A 981-nucleotide genomic window follows, 5' to 3' on the forward strand; every position below is an offset into this window, starting at 1 on the left:
TGCTAACCTTTTCTGCACAGTGGAGAAGGGAAATGCTAGAAGGAGGCATAGAAAGGCACAGGCCAGGGCACCTGGCCAGCACTGAGGTGGTAGTTTCACAGTCATCTCCTCACTGAGCATGGCCTGGCTCTCAGCAAACATGTGTCAACTATTTGAAGAAAGATGAGGTATTTTAGGCCTCAGGAAAGATCAGTAATGTGTTTACCAATGTCTACCCAGTAAGTGACGGTGCTATTTGTTTGAGGTGGGAGGCCCTGTGTGGGAGGCTGGGGAAAAGTAGCCACCCAACTATATATTAATTTCTTAATTCTCTGAACCTATAAATAGCACTATATTAATTTTCTAGGACTGTCATAACTAAGTACCACAGATTAGGTGGCTTTAAACACACAAACATTTTTTTCTCTTACAGTTCTAGAAGTCAGAAGTCTGAAATCAAAGTGACAACATAGTTGATTCTTTCTGGAGGCTTTGCAGGAAAAGCCATCCTGTGCCTCTCACCTAGCTCTGTTGGGTCCTGGCAATTCTTGGCATGCCCTGGTTAATACAAAACTCCAATCTCTCCCTGTCCTCACAGGGCCTTCTTTCTATGTGCGTCTCTCTGCTCTGCTCCTTTTCTGTCTCTTCCAAGGACATCAGCCATGGGATTTAGGCCACATTCTGAATCCAGGATGATTCCTCTCAAGATCCTTAATTAACTACATCAGCAAAGACCCTATTTCCAAATAGGGACATGTTCTGAAGTTCAGGTGAACCTCAAGTTTTAGGGGATATTATTCAAACTACTACAATTAACTTATATGGTAAAAGTGAGTATTATGTGGCATTTTAAAAAATTATGGGGTGTTGTGGCAGGCGCCTATAGTCCCAGCTACTCGAGAGGTTGAGACCAGAGAATCACTTGAGCCCAGAAGTTTGAGGTTGCTGTAAGCTGTGACGCCACAGCACTCTACCAAGGGTGACAAAGTGAGACTCTGTCTC

Source organism: Otolemur garnettii, unplaced genomic scaffold (assembly GCF_000181295.1).
Source record: "Otolemur garnettii isolate 467f Iridium unplaced genomic scaffold, OtoGar3 scaffold00091, whole genome shotgun sequence".
Taxonomy (NCBI): Eukaryota; Metazoa; Chordata; class Mammalia; order Primates; family Galagidae; genus Otolemur; species Otolemur garnettii.